The 15,325-nt window shown below is 41.2% G+C and overlaps 1 protein-coding gene and 1 pseudogene across 1 annotated transcript in view; one reads left to right on the top strand and one right to left on the bottom strand.

The window, feature by feature from the left end:
* PLCXD2 (phosphatidylinositol-specific phospholipase C, X domain containing 2) overlaps positions 1 to 15,325 on the top strand; it is a 132,704-nt gene that overhangs the window by 9,776 nt on the left and 107,603 nt on the right. The window lies entirely within an intron of this gene.
* On the bottom strand, positions 12,733 to 13,871 carry LOC102828282 (annotated as a pseudogene).

Below are 15,325 nucleotides of genomic sequence, written 5' to 3'. Positions count from 1 at the left end.
TCCCCCTGAGCTGCTGACAGAGAGGAAAAGCCGTGCCCTAGAAAGAACTGGCACCCTGATTTCAGACTTTTATCCTCCGAAGCTGTAAGAAAATAATTTCCTGTTTGTTGAAGGCCCCACTTGTGGTATTTGTGTTATAGCATCACTAGAGAACTAAGACAGTGGCCAGAGTGGTCCTCAGATTCAACAGCATCTACCACCACCAGTGAAACACAGGCAGTGGTTTTGTAATCCCTTGTCTCCTAAGCAGGGGGAACTTTCTAAGAGAATAGCAATATTGTTTTGTTTTTTATGTCTAATTATTCTAGAGCTCATCGCAGTACAGTGTCATTTCTTCTAAAGAATATTTTATCAGTACTGTTCCCCCTACCCCAAACAGACCTGACAACATCAGGATAAAGGAGAAAAAAGCTGAAATATTTGTACCCTGTATGCAAATGCCTTGGCATGCAATGCGGCAGCAGTCTGCAGTAATGGGGGAACTGAAAAATTCCTAGATGCTGTCAGACTGAAATGAATATTTTATGAACACATATGATTTGAAGGCTTATATACTGAAAGCAGTCTTTTCAAAGCACAATTGAAACCAGATTTTAAAATGGCAAATAGATAAAGGTGAAGACAGTGTTCTTATCCCTTCATCCTGAGTTTGAGCTCTGATTACAGTCCTGGCAGGAGGTACCTCATGTGGATTCTCATAAAAATTATATGAGCACATTGTGTTAATTTGGTTAGAAAAAATTAGTGATAGGTTTTTTATTCTTTTTGCTTCTTGCTGCCTATATATATAAAAAAAATGGGAGCACAGTGACTCTGTGGAATAAGCAGTGGACTGTGAACCACAGGGTTGGTGCTTTGAGCCCACCAGCCCCTCCACAGAAAAAAGGTGAGGCTTTCTGCTTCCACAAAGATTTACTGCCTCAGAAATCCTGTACAGGGTCACTATGAGTCAGAGCTGACTCCACAGCACTTAACAACAGCAACAACGTATTTTAAAAATTGTATTCAGTTAAAGGAAAATAATTCATTCAAAGAACATTTAATGAGTAATATTTTGTGCCACGTGCTCTGTTAGATCAAGAGTCCCTTGTGGCACAACTCCTAAGGGCTTGGTTGCTAACTGAAAGGTTAGCAGTTCAAACCCATCCAGCTGCTAGGCAGGAGAAGACCTGGTGATGTGCTTCTATAAAGATTATAGTCTAGAAAACTTTGTAGGGCAGTTCTACTCTGTCATACACTAAAAATTGACTTGATGGAACCAACATTAGCCAACTGTATTAGATTAAAAAAATACAAAGATTAATTAGATTCTTCTCTTTAGACTTCATGAAGTTGTAATCCTGTAATAGAGGTCAACGTCAGAATTCAGACAGAAGAATGCATCCCCAAAAACCCACTGCCATCAAGTCCATTGAGACTAATAGCAACACTATAGAACAGACCGGAGGTGTTCCATAAAGTTTGCAAAACACTAAATCTTTACGGGAGCAAATAACCTCATCTTTAGATTGTGGAGCAGCTGGTGGGTATGAACTACTGACCTTTCTGTTACCAGCCCAATGCTTGACCCATTGTATCACCAGAGCTCTTGAAGAATACATGTTATTGTTAAGCGCTGTCAAGTGGATTCCTACTCATGGCAACCCTGTATAGAGTTTACAAGGAGCAGCTGGTGGGTTTGAAGTAAGGACTTTGTGATTAGCAGTCCAGTGTTTATCCTAAAGCACCTCACTAGGACTGGTGTAAAACTCCAGAACACCAGTACCCAATTCCATTACTGGTCAGAGGAGATGGACTTCCAAGAGGAGATGACCCTGATATTCAGTCATAAAGAGCAAGGAGTAGATGCCAGGCCAAGTGAAGAGGGTTGCAATGCAGAGATATTGAGGAGTGATGACTCTGAGGAAACCCAAGCAATGTGGTGTGGTAAAAGCATAGAATTCTTTTAAAGAAATGAATGGAGATGAGGTTGGGAAGGTAGGCAGGGGCTAGATCGTAATGGACCTCATATGTCATGCTAAGATTGAATGATATTCTGAAAACAAAAGCAGCCTTTGAAAAAGTTGGTCAGAAATGGGTTAAAGCCCGTAAAATAACTGTAGAAAAAGGGTGAAGTGAAACAAAATGGCCCCCTGCCTTCACTTACAATCTAGTTGGAGAAATGAACATTTAAACAAGCAGCTATAGCCCAACATGCTATGAAGGATGATTGGAGAAGTTACTTCTGAAGGAACATCTTAACAAGAATTATGAGTCCAAGAAAGCCTCTTGAGGAAAAGCAGTAAACTAAAACCTGAATAAAAAAATAAAAGCCAAACCCACTGTTATGTGACTCATAGTGACCCTGTACAGGGTTTCCGAGATTTCTTTATGGGATCAGAAACCTCATTTTCCTACTGTGGATCCACTGGTGGTTCTGAGCTGCTGAACTTGTGGTTGTCAGTCCAGTGCTAAATACATAGAATTGATGTTATATGTCGTCGAGTCGGTTCTGACTCATAGTGAATCTGTATAGGGTTTCCAAGGAGCAGCTGGTGGGTTTAAACTGTCAACCATATTGTTCACAGTCCAGTGCTTATCCTACAGTGCTACACTAGGAGTCCAGATACACAGAATTAGCCCCCCAGGATAAGAGGAACAAGGAAGAAGTATTCTACGAGAAGGAACATTATGGGTAAAGACCTTGAAGACAGGGAATGACCCACTTAAGTCACCATAGTTGTGCTAGAGGTTGCAAGTAAGGGAATGACTTTTAATCAGACTCAACTCATAGTCAGGGACCAGATGCTAAGAATACAGTAATCCATGTTGAAGTGTTAGGAGTGGAGAGGGTTTTCAGCAGGTGAATGACTAGATCAACTTTGTGTTTCGGAAAATTTATTCTGGTTGCAGTCCACAAAGTGTACTGTAATGGGAAAAGACTGGAACCAAGGAGAGTGGTTAGGATGCTGATGTGGTCATCCAAGTGGGTGGTGATGCTGATCTGAGAAAAGGAATGACAGTATGCGCAAAAGAGAGGACAGATTCAGAAGGTGATTAAGAGAATCTGGAAATAGTCCCAGTGTGGTGCTGTAGGATAAGCACTAAATTGCTAACCACTGGGTTGGCAGTTCAAACCCATCAGCTACTTCTTGGAAACCCTATACAGGGTCGCTATGAGTTGGAACTTAACTCTGCCTCACTTAACAACGACAGAAGAGAGGGCACAACTGGCTTGGGTCACTGAGAGGAGGAGGATGACCTTCCCTGAAATAGGAATAGAGGAGGAGCAGGTTTAGGCATGATGAAGGGAAGCAAATACACTTAGTTTGAGGCATGATGAGTTTGAGGTACCAGAACTGCATTTCAGAATTTAAAGAAGAGTGTAGCTAGTCGATTACATCAGAGGTGTTCAGAGCTAAATCTTACATTTCACAATTTGCCCAAACCTCTTCCCATACCACATACCCAATAATGGTATAAGATGGGTTGAGCTTTAAGGCTGGTATTCTTATTTTTTTAATAATTTTTTTTTTTTTAGATTTTAACTCAGCTGTTAGTTCTTTCCATTTGTCCTGAACTTCTAATCCCAGAACAGAAGCTATTCTCATGAGCTCTTCTAGTTTTGCCTGTTCTGCATGAATTATAACATTTATTGTTTAACTGTTTCCTAGACCATGTTGGCATCTCATGGAGGCTAGCTATGTGTACTGTGCCACAAACCAGTTGTAAATTGGAAATGGTTAGTTACTGTACTACAGTTATTAAATACCATTTATGTCACATACCTCCTACCAGAGTTGGTAAATATAACTCTTTCTCCAACCTTAAGCCCTTTCCCAGTTTTTCCCAAACCTTGGCATTAGTCTTTCTTTGTTAATAACTAAAAGGCTAGTAGAGAAAATATGATGATCTCAAGCTGAGGGGATTCATGAAGAGATGTCCCTAGTGAGGGGTACTTTGCAAAAGTTGATGCCATCTGCCCAGATACAGAGTGGTGATGGTGGTTATATGCCATGGAGTCGGTTCTGATTCATAGAGACTCTGTCTAGGGTTTCTAAGGCTGTAAGTCTTTACGGGAGCAGAAAGCCTCATCTTTCCCCTGCAGAGCAGCTGGTAGATTCAAACTGTTGACCTTTCGGTTAGCAGCTCAACTCACAATCCATTGCGCTATCGAATGCCTTAGAGGTAGAGTAGGAGGCTAATTAAGAAGAAGAGAAGGGTTAGTTTAGTAGGGAAGTAACTTCTTATAGAATCTTATTTTTGGATTAGGGTGAGGTATAATAAACACTTCATTTGAGGAAGAGAAAATCTTTCAAGAGAGACTAGATGCACAACCATATATATATAGGGTTTATAAGTGTCTCCTATTCATCAGATGACAAGTATATGGAACAAGGGATATCACTGCTAACATCAGGTGGATCTTGGCTGAAAGCAAGAGAACACTAGAAAAATGTTTACTTAAGTTTTACTGACCATGTAAAAGCATTCAACTGTGTGGATTGTAACAAACTGTGGTTAACGTTTTAAAAAATGGGAATTCCAGAACATTTAATTGTGCTCATGAGGAACCTGTAGGTAGACCAATAGGCAGTCATTCAAACAGAACAAAGGGATATGAATGGCTTAAGATCAGGAAAGATGTACGCCAGGGTTGTATTTTTTACCATACTTATACAGTTTGTATGCTGAGAAAATAATCATTTTCAGCCTGAAAAAGATGGTTGAATTCTTCAATTTCATCATCATTGGTTTTGATGGTTAGTGTTTACATTCAAATAGTAGTGGTATTAACTGGTTTTCCTTGTAGACATAACGTGTTATCTTATCACAGACAGCATTGTACTTCAAGATAGATTTTGAAAAGTTCTTTTTGACTATGAATGTGACACCATTCTTCTTGAATTTGTAGTTCATATTGGCAAATGGTTTCCTATGCCTTGATGAATTTGGTTTACCATATGGTTAACCATATCATATGGTTTACCATATGACTGTCAGATTCAGCTTTGTGTTTTGGAAAGGTTACTCTGGTTGCAGTCCACAATACCAGTCCATTTCAGCTCACAAATACCTAGGATATCGATCTTTTTGCATTCCATTTCATTTTTAACAGCTCTCCATTTTCTTAGATTCATACTTCATGCATCCCATGTCCTCACTATTAATGGATATTTGCAGCTGTTTCAGCGTAGTGGTTACGAATCGGGCTGCGAACCTTAAAGTCAGCAGTTCAAAACGACCAGCTGTTCTGTCGGAGAAAGATGAGGCTTTCTGCTCCCGTAAAGATTTACAGGCTCAGACACCCTGTACAGAGTCACTATGGTTCAGAACCAACTCAACAGCACTGAACAACAACAACAATTCCTCATTTTGAGTTGTGCCCTATATCAGCAAATGAAGGTCCCGAAAGCTTTGATCCATTCATGTCAATAAGGTCAACTCTACTTTAAGGGGGCTCTTCCCTAGTCATATTTTGTGTGCCTTCAACTTGAGAGACTTCTGGCGCAGTCTCTGACAGTACTCTGCTGCCATTCATGTTTTCATGTTGTAGCACTATGTTTCCATTTCCCGCTGCTATTCATAAGGTCTTTATTGGCTAACCCTTCAGAAGTAGTCCATCTCTCCTTCCTAGTCTGGCATAATCTGAAAGCTATACTGAAACCCGTCCACCGTGGGTGACCCTGCTGGTATTTAAAATACTGGTTGCATAGATGCCAGCATCACAGCAACATGTAAGCCACCACCGTATGACAAAGTGACAGGTGAGTAGTAGTTCGTTGTTATGAACAATTATTGTTGTTGTTGTTAAGTGCCAGCGAGTCAGTTCTGACTCATAGTGACCATATATGAACTGTTTTATGTACCTCAAAATTGTAATATATTAGATTTTATGGAGATTGGTATATAAATGTGGGTTATACATAAATCAGATGTTTGTACCCAGGGTACTGCCTTTCCTTATTTTACACATCATTTGAAACTATTCCAGGTCTGAAAAGAGCCGTATAACCTCTCATTTACTCCAGCTTCCTCTAGCCTAGCTAGCCAGTTGGGGGTGTTCTTAGACAATGCAATGTTCCTTGGCTTCTAAACTCATAAAAAGAGATTAAGTTGATAAACATACTCTGCTTCCAAGTTCTCTGCATTCCACAGTTGCTGTGTTACATTGTGAGTAATTAAGAATTTAACAGGCAACTGATTAAAATGAAATTGGCCACATGGCCCTCTCTGATTTGGGTTCTCTCAGCAGTTTGACTGTTATTATTAACACTCTCCTATATGCCCCATGGGAAATAATCAAATCTTAATGGGGTTGGTTAGAATTTCTCCCTTTGGGTTAGAAAGAAGATTTAAAGATGCTAGTCTTTAGTTTGGAGACTGTTGAATGGTCCCCCTGATCTTGAACCTCGGACTCAAGCTGGCTATAATTTGTGTATCCTAAAGATGTCTCACACTTTTTGCACTCGGCAATATAGAATCAAGTTCTCTGCAAATGCTGTATTTCTCCTTAACATCTAATTCAGGTGTGTGAGGCCCAAAGGATCTTGTTAGAAGACAATGTATACAGGCCTAAGTTGCAGAAAATCCATACTCTGGGACTTTTCCACTTAAATTTATTAGAGTAATATTTTATCATAGCTTCTCCTTAAATCATCTTTTCTGTTTTCTTTTTCTATTGTCTTTTGATTTTTTGTTTGTTTGTTTGCTTGGTTGGTTTGGTTTTCTGACACATTCTTCCTCATTGACCCAGCTAACTCAAAAGCTAGAAGGACAAGTGGAGATAAATGGATCAGGAAGTGAAAAGGTGTTAGGGGTAAAAAGATGCAGGGAGTGAACTCTGCTGGTTTAAAGATGGATGAACCAAAGATGAGTTGGGAAAGTGGTCAGGACCACTTCCCAGCCATAGGCAGTTGTCTGTATACCTGTTTGTTCATATAGTCATGTTTGCAAGGAGCCCTGATGGCTCAATGGGTAAATGCTCAGCTGTGCTAACTAATAGGTCCATGGTTCAAACCTATCAGCTGCTCCACACAAGAAGAGAGCTGGCAATCTACTCCCATCAAGATGACAACCTAGGAAGCCCTATGGGGCAATTCTTCTCTGTGCTGTCGGGTCATTGTGAGTCAGGATCGACTCAACATAATACAACAGCAATACATGCTCATGTTTATTCTATATACTTGTGTTCAGTGTCAACTGTATGCCAGAAATGTTCTAAATATGGAGGCCTGGAATGGATGAATTAGGCATGATCATGACCTCAGAAACTCACAGTCAGGTGACAGAGACAGATATGGAGATAATTACCACACAGTTTCCTAGTCATCTAATATGAACAAAATGCTGTGAAGTACAAGCAATTAAATTTGCTTGGTGGAGTCAGGTGAGTTTACAGAAGAGTGACTGTGAGCTGGGTCACATACAGATAATTAAAGTGGAAAGTCAAGGGACACTGTGGCCTCCCCTTCCCCCAAGGACTGTAAGGATTTTGTTTTGTTTGTAACAAATCTATTACCGTATTCCATAACCGTAAGGTTTACATCTCACTTACTTTTACAAACTAGTATGATATGAGCTCAGAGAGCTCTCAGCGTGCAACGATTAAGCCACTGGGCTACAAACGGAAAGGTTGTTGATTCCAACCTACCAGTGGCTTCAAGGGAGATGGACCAAGAGATTACAGCCTAAAAATCCCTGTGGAGTAGTTCTCCTCTATCATGTGGCATTGATATAAGTTGGAATTGACTCAATAATACCCAACACCAAGAACATGAGCTCAGGCTACAGAAATATTTACCATGCAAAATGATGCTTTACTCAGGTGACATAATGGTTAAGGGCTTGCCTGCCAACCAAAAGTCAGCTGTTGGAACCCACAATAGGAGGGAAGATCTGACAATCTGTTCCCATAAAGACTCCAGCCTAGAATACCATGTGGAGGTGCGGGTTGTGTGTCATTGAGTTGGTTCCGACTCATAGCGATCCTGTATAGGGTTTCTGATATTGTAAACTTTATGGGAACACAAAACCTCATCTTTCTCCCACAGAGCAGCTGGTAGATTCAAACTGCTGATATATGGTTAGCATCCTAGTTTGTAACCCACTACACTACCAGGTGTGGCACTGTGGGCTAATGCATCAGACTGCAAAGTCGTTTGAACTGCAAGGTCGGTGGCTCAAGCTCACCATTTGCTCCTTGGAAACCCTATACAGGGTCGCTATGGGTCAGAATTGACTCAATGGCACTTAACTACTACACTACCAGGGCTCCTTAGGAAACCCTATGAGGCAGTTGTGTTCTGGCCTATAGGGTCTGTATGAGTTGCAATTGACTTCACAGCACACAACAGCAACATCAGATTTATTTTAATTTTAATAGAGATTCAACTGAACCCAGTTGCTGTCAAGTTGCTTCTGACTTACGGCAGCCCCCTATGTCTCAAAATGGAACTGTGCTCCATAGTATTGTCAATAGCAGATTTCTCTGAAGTCGATTGCTAGACTTTTCTTCTGTGGTTTCTCTCGGTGAGCTTGAGCCACCAACCTTTTGGTGAGCAGCTGAGCACATTAACTGTTTGCATCATCTTTGTATACCTGAGTTTATAACACAAGATATTTTTCTATAAATACAGCCCTAAATTTCTACAGTATTTAAGAATGCATGTTTACTTACATGCCTATTCTTAATTTCATCTTTAAATTTTTTCTAATATGAGAGCTAGTACATAGAAGTAATCAGAAAAGGTTCTATTATAAGAATGTCTGGGATCAAATCCTAATTATTAGTAATGTAACTTTGAATAAAACTAGTTTTCTCTTCTGTAAAATGGAAATAATTATAGTGCATACTTCACAAGGTTGTTTAAGAATTAAATAAGATAATGCACTGAGCAAGGGTGTAGCCAGCTACACTCTTAGTGTCAGTTCCAGCTCACACTCTCTTAGTTTGTACAACACAATTTTTCAAATCTTTGGATGCTTGTTTTCCGATTTTTGCTTGTTTGATTACACAGTTCATTTCTCAAATCTACTTTTCTCTGGAATTTTACTATAGGCAGCAAGGAGACACCACACAGCCCTTTAAGATCTTGATTAGAAATCTCCTAAGTCAAATACCCCAGTTCATCATTTACAAGTTTTATCTCTACAATATATCCAAACATAATTCAGACAAGTTCTTTGCCACTGTGTCACACGAGTTACCTTTCCTCCAATGTCTAATAACATGTCCATCATATCCTTTTAAAACCTCACCAGGCAAGCTTGCCCAGTGGTTCCATGGATCTGTCTCTTGTTTCAACAGTGTTTGGATGGAACAGATTCAGAGACTCCCCACCTCTACCCACAGACCACCTCTAACTACCTCTTTAGGCCCAATCTCTTCTCTAGATTTTTGGCCATCTCTTGTTTCTGGGACCAGCTAAACATCGTTTTTTTGGTGGGGTTTTTGTGGTTAGCTCTAAATCCTCAACCAACCATGAGCTCTAAGATCGGTCAGAATTATTCTGCTGAAGTGGAGGTCAGTGTGAACCGTCTGGTCAACCTGCATCTGCCATCCTCTTACACCTTCCTTTCTCTGGGCTTCTATTTCATTCATAACAGTGTGGCCTTGGAAGGTGTGGAACACATCTTCTGAGTTAGTGAAGGAGAGGTACAAGGGTGTCAAGCATCCCTTGAAATTGCAAAACCAATGTGGTGGCCGTGTTCTCTTCTGGGACATGTAGAAGCCATCCCAGTATGAGTAGGGAAGAACCCTGAACACCACGGAAGCCACCCTAACCCTGAAGAACCTGAGCCAGTCCCTTCTGGATCTGCACACCATCAGTGCTACCCACACAAACTTCTACCTATGTGACTTTCTTGATAACCATTTCCTTGATGTTGGTGTTGTTCTTAAGTGCCATTGAGTCAGTTCCGACCCATGGCAACCCTGTATAGGGTTTTCAAGGAGCAGCTGGTGAGCTTTAATCACCGACCTTGCAGTTCAAATGGCTTTGCAGTCTGGTGCATTAACCCACAGCACCACACCAGGACTCCTTGATGAGGAGGTGAAACATTACTAAGATGATTGGTGACCACCTGACCAACCTCCACAGACTGGCCAGCCTCCCGGAGGGACTGAATGACTATCTCTTTGAGGGGCTTACCCTAAAGCATGACTAGGAGCCTGCAGAGCCCGGTAGTCTGTTAGGAGCCATCCTCAGACCTTCTGCCTGAACCTCTCCCTCCAACCACAGAGGCAGCATCATACCACCCTGGAGCACCTCTCTCCCAAACCGTGGGCCTCACCAGAAGCACATGCAACATCTACATTTCCAGAAACATTGTGTTCATGATGATAGAAGCTTTCTCTAAAGCTTAGCATTTTCTGAGCCCTCATCAGAATGACCCTTAATGTCCATCATTCTATCAACAGTCTTTTCATGGCAGGCTAGGCTTTTACTATAAAAGAACATTACCCAGTTTCAAAACCATGTGTACATTTTAGGTGTTTGCTAGAGCAGCACCCCCACTCTTTAGTACCAAATTCTTTCTTAGTTCCCTAGTGCTATCATAACAAAATATACCACTAAAGTGGATGGTCTAAGAGAACAGAAATGTATTTCCTCACAGGCCAAGCCAAGCCAGTCAAGTTGATTACCACACATGGGTGCGCCCATGTGTGTCAGAGTAGAACTGTGCTCCATAACATTGCCAATGGCTGTAATCTTTTGGGAGTATGAGAGGGCTTCAGAAAGTTTGTGGAAAATGGAATTGAAAGATACTGAAATATTTACATTAACTTCCAAAGCCCTCTTGTAGATCACCAGGTCTTTTATTTGATGTGCCTCTGAGTTGATTTGAACTGAAAATCTTTTGATTAGTATCTGAGCACTTAATCATATGCACCGCCCAGGAACTCCTTTTTATAATCCAGGAGGCTTTGAGTCCACATTCAGGCTGTAGCTCTGAGATTTTTGTTCGTCTATTTCAGCTTCTGGAGCCCTGGTGTGGTGCTGTAGGTTAATACGCCAGATGGCAAAGCCGGTTTGAACTGCAAGGTCGGCTTCAAGCTCACCAGTCGCTCCTATACAGGGTCACTATGGGTTGGAACTGACTTGATGGCACTTAACAACAACAACAATTTCAGCTTCTAGTAGCAGGCAGTCATTGGAGTTCCTACACTTGTAGATATATCTGCTATGTTTGTCTTCATGTGCTGTCTTCCCCCCATTTGTAGATCCGTCTAGTTTATTTATAAAAAATTTTAAATAATGAAAAACCGTTTTATTGTGAATTGAGTGAAGGTTTACAGACAAGATAATCAGTTTTACAGTCAGAAAATCATATGTTTTGTTTCATCTCAATGATTGCAATCCCTTCCATGCAACAACAGTTATCCCACTTCCTCCCTGTGATTCCTATTTGCATTCCACCATCATTCCCATCTCTTTGCAAATTTGTTCTTAGGTAAGTAGTGTCCCTTTTGATTTTGAATGATTCCATGGTGAGCATACCTTGGTGGTGTTGTTGCCTGCACCCATAAACCTATCTACTGCTTGGCTGAAAATTGGGCTACTAGGTTTAGTTCCTTTCCAGACCTGAAGAGTGGTCATGGGCCATAGTCTCAAATTCCTACAGTCTCTTTCTGACCAGGAAGCATGCTCTTGTATTTTTTGCTTTAATGAATTTTGAGTTTTGTTCCACATATTCTGCTGCTCTATCCAGGACCTTTTCATTTGACCCCTTTCGGTGCCATTCATAATAGCAGTTAGGCACTATCTAGGTCTTCTAATCTGAGTCATGGAGACACATGTTCCATTAGTTTGTTGCACTATTGATCCCAAATCTCTTTGATTCTCATCACTCTTCTTTCTTCTGTACCTGGAGTGACCACTAGTTGCGCCTTAGACAGCTGCTCATGGGCTTTATTTTTTATTTTTTTTTTTATTTTTTACCAGAAACAGTTATTCTTAAAGTTCATTAGAAACTTTAGTTAATAGAATTATTCATGCCTGTTATTAAACTCTGTAATAGCAAAGATCTTTATCAAGTGCTTATAGTCATAGAGCAGTATTTTTTACTTTCATCTCTTCATTGCTTGTTAGCCTTGCTTTCACACTGATAAAAATCTTCAGTCTGTGCTAAATATAAATACTCAACTTCTATTTTCTCTTAAAAGTCTCCAAAGAAAGGTATGTATGGCTCATAAAGAATTCTTTGAAAGTTAATGGATCACAGTTTATGAAAGGAGGTCACAGTTTATGGAAGGAGGTATTGTTTTTCTAAAGCAGTATTTTTATAAAGCAAAGGTTTGTGCTGAGTTTGCAAACTGGCAAAACCTCCACCTTATTGGCAGGTAAATGCATTGTCTAAAGAGATTTGCTTCTCCTTCCTACCCACTTATGAAATCTAACTTGGCTTTTTCCTGAGGTTCTAAACCTCATCTTCTTTAAGGAGAGAGATAGGAGAAACTGCAGTACTAGTATCCTCTTTCTTCATCTACTTTCTCTACCCTGACACCCTCACTTCTGGCAATCCTGACTTTCATACTCATCTTGGTTATCTGGAAGTGAAGTAGGGATCTACAGAGCAGGCTAGAAGTTTAGGATCAAATGAGTATTCCCTTTTAAAGGAATCTGTATATTTGTTTAAAATTCATGATTATGAATTGAGATTTAGAAGTATCAAATAATACTATGTTAAAATCAGCCCTGTGACCTTAGGGTACAATAGTTTTGTTGTGAGCTAAGGTGCTAATTACTTTCAGTTCTCAGGGGAGTACAGTTTAATCAGATGTTGTACTTCTGTGGGATAACGAGTAATGGGACAAGGTTGGTGACTCCTCACATAATTAAACACACAGTGATAACAAAATACATAGCCAGAGGTGGCAAGAACAGTATCGTTCACCTGGGTTTTACGACACAGAGGGCACACAGTCTTCATTTTAGGTAAGAGGGGAGAATTGGAGTTATAGTCCAGGTGTACAGGTGGTGGTGGAGTAGGCAGGGCAGTCAATGTTTTGATGGTTTCTTGATTTTCAGATGAATACCACCATTCAAGGAATTGCAGGAAAAATACACCCACAGAAAGGCCAGTAGAGAGGGATAAGGCAACACCTCCCATAGCTTTCTTCAGAGTTGACTTTATCTTCTCACTAACACTGCTGGCTGGTGGTTGCTTCATGCCAGCTTCAACTGGTCTGTGTTCCAGCGCTTGTATATCCTGAATAGTCAGTCAAGCTAATCGGACTCCAGCTAGCTTCAGCAGTGGCGAGTGATGCTGAGCCTTTCCTAGGATGTACTGAATTTGTTGTGCAAGAAACCAGCCTTCCCATGCCATGTTAACAAATGGGTAAGCTGCCAGGAAGGCTCTGTAAAATTGTTTCCAGTGAGAAGAAGGGGGATGAATAGAATATTCATCCTCTTCTCCCAGGCTAGAAACCAGCTTCTCCAGCTTCTCTTTCAGATAGGGAACAAGAACCAGGAACATAACTGATTTCCAAAGCTACTTCTTTGGGACACCAGCACTGGCCGGTCTCTGCAACCTGTGTTTGTCCCCCATTACAATCCTCTTTAAGCCATAAAAGTTTTCAGAAAACGAGGCACTCGTTTTAGACAGGTAATACTGCTGAACCAGAAGATCTAACAGAGTAAAGATTTCATCAAACCATCTCCCAAAGAAGCCATAGTGGGCAGAATTTGATTCTGCAAGAACCTTGACCACATGCTGAAGGGCAGGTCTCACTGCTGTCATTAAAAACTGTCCTGTGCTACCACCTCAAAGATGGATGGCTGGTCATCCACCACAGAAGCAGTTGTGATATGAGCCCCATGCTCAGCCATCATTTCCTGTGTTTACTGGGCTTTGCTTTCCCCACAGACTCTGTAGTGAGCATGAATTTTTTTTTTTTTTTTTTTTAATTAAATGGCTGCTCAGTCTTAAAGGTAATTTTTCTGCCTGAAATCCAAAGTTCTGAGTTTTAAGTTCTAAGGGGTTAAAGGGACATGATCTAACTGGGGAAAAAGACCTCTTCTGGAGGCTTAGAGAGGGATCTTTCACATTAAGTAAGTTGAGAACAAAATTAATTCGGACGTAGGTGGAAGCAGTCTGTGGGGAGAAGGGGTCTTGTCAACTGCTGCCCCTTACTGGGCAGAGAGTAACTGTGGGGGGACAGATATGGACGAATGAATACTGTCCACTCGAACTGTCGTCCTGGAAGCTGCGAATCTAGTATCCTCAATCGTGTGGACTCAAAAGCCAGCCGTCCCTGAGGAATCAGAGGTACCAATGCAGGCCCGGTATGCAAGGACTGGGTCCAGTTGCTGCCTGTGAAGTATCCTCGCCTGCGCCCGTCCTTGCTGGTTGACCTAGGCAAGGCACGAAGGACCCGCGACGCCAAGTTTGAGGAGAGGTCTCGGCTTTATTACAGAAGACGCACCCGGAAATAGAAGCTTCCAGGGTCTCTGCTCATGGGCTTTTAAGATCCCAGACGCTACTCACCAAAGTAGAATGTAGAACATTGTCTTTGTGGATTATGTTATGCCAATTGACCCTGGTGTCCCCTGAGACTATGGTTTGGAGCCCCCAGTCGCAGCAACTCATTACCTTAAGATGTTTGCTAATATCTAAGGAGTTTTCATCATTTTGCCTGCTGCATGCACTACCACATTGACAGTTGTGTTTACAGGACCAATTTAACCATGTACCAATATCCTCTTTCAAACTATTATATATTTGTGGGAGGACAAGTAGAATGCTCCTTATAAGCCAAAATGGCCAGACTGCATCTCTCATACTTTGAGTACATTCTCATGAGAGACCAGTCCCTGTAAAAGGACATCATGCTGGGACAGCAAAAAAGGAGCTCCCCAATAAGCTAGATGGGCACAGTAGCAGCAACAGTGGCTGAAGCAGAGCAGCACTTGTGATGATGGCTCAGGGGTGGGCGGTAATTCATTCTGTTATACATAGGATCGCTATGAGTTGGCGTCAACTCAACAGTACTAACAACAACAATAATAATTATATGGTACAAGGGAGTCCTGGTGTGGCACTGCGGACTAATGTGCTGGGCAGCAAAGTCACTTTGAACCATAAGGTTAGCAGTTCAAGCTCACCAGTTGCTCCTTGGAAACCCTATCCAGGGTCGCTGTGAATCAGAACCGACTCCATGGCACTTATCAACAACAATAAATATGTATGTAAATCCTACTCTTTCTCCCATACCCATTCAGCCTCTTTCTGTCTATGTATCTAGCCATAGATCATTGTTGTCCAAGGTTGTATATTTATCACTAGTTACCTCTATCTCCTTTAGCCCTTGCACCTGTCTTCATCACTCTTCTGACAACCT

This window comes from Chrysochloris asiatica, unplaced genomic scaffold (assembly GCF_000296735.1).
Source record: "Chrysochloris asiatica unplaced genomic scaffold, ChrAsi1.0 scaffold00061, whole genome shotgun sequence".
Taxonomy (NCBI): domain Eukaryota; kingdom Metazoa; phylum Chordata; class Mammalia; order Afrosoricida; family Chrysochloridae; genus Chrysochloris; species Chrysochloris asiatica.
Note: the sequence above shows the minus strand (reverse complement) of the source record. Positions and strands in the feature narration are given on the sequence as shown.